Source organism: Etheostoma cragini, chromosome 8 (genome assembly GCF_013103735.1).
Source record: "Etheostoma cragini isolate CJK2018 chromosome 8, CSU_Ecrag_1.0, whole genome shotgun sequence".
NCBI lineage: Eukaryota > Metazoa > Chordata > Actinopteri > Perciformes > Percidae > Etheostoma > Etheostoma cragini.
This window is the reverse complement of record NC_048414.1, coordinates 26,713,228-26,713,910: the sequence shown is the minus strand read 5'-3', so window position 1 is coordinate 26,713,910 and position 683 is coordinate 26,713,228. Positions and strand designations below refer to the sequence as shown.

The 683-nt window shown below is 39.5% G+C and overlaps 1 protein-coding gene across 1 annotated transcript in view; it reads left to right on the top strand.

Annotated features, from left to right (window-relative positions):
• mob2a (MOB kinase activator 2a) overlaps window positions 1-683 on the top strand; it is a 71,116-nt gene that overhangs the window by 23,529 nt on the left and 46,904 nt on the right. The window lies entirely within an intron of this gene.

The following is a 683-nucleotide window of genomic DNA, read 5'->3' as shown; positions in this document are numbered from 1 at the left end:
ACAACGGGGAGCAGTTCCAAAGACCAAGAGATGTAGCAATCATAGACAGTCAGCGGTGGCATAAAGTCAGTGAGCATGAAATCAGATCTTGTTGCATAATCATGGCTTTCAGGCCTTCCCAGCATGCATCTGGCTCCGTCGGCTCTATCCAGACCAGTCTCACATGACTGTATCACACCAGCGATACAGTCCACCACCAGCCAGAGGCAGACACAGATCAATAGTTCTGTTCTCCTCTGGGCTGAGGCACACTCTTTTATTTTATTTTTTATATCTATTTTCTTTTATATTTTAAGTGAAGTTTAGGGGGTAGTTTTGGATATCCCCATCGGGATTTATTGGTGGATGCTGATAATTTGTCTCCAAATTTACTTTTAAAACCCATCTACGTCGACAACTTTAGTCACAAATTAAGGATGCAGTAGCTTAGTGTATGAGGTTATTTTCCTACAATATTGTATAATATTCTATTTAAAAGCGACTTCAGATACAGTATTAGGGGACCACTAAGGTCTATATAAAAGAGACTTCAGATCCAGTATTAGGGGACCACTAAGGTCTATATAAAAGAGACTTCATATCCAGTATTAGGGACCACTAAGGTCTATATAAAAGAAACTTCAGATTCAGTATTAGGGGACCACTTAGGTCTATATAAAAGAGACTTCAGATCCAGTATTAGG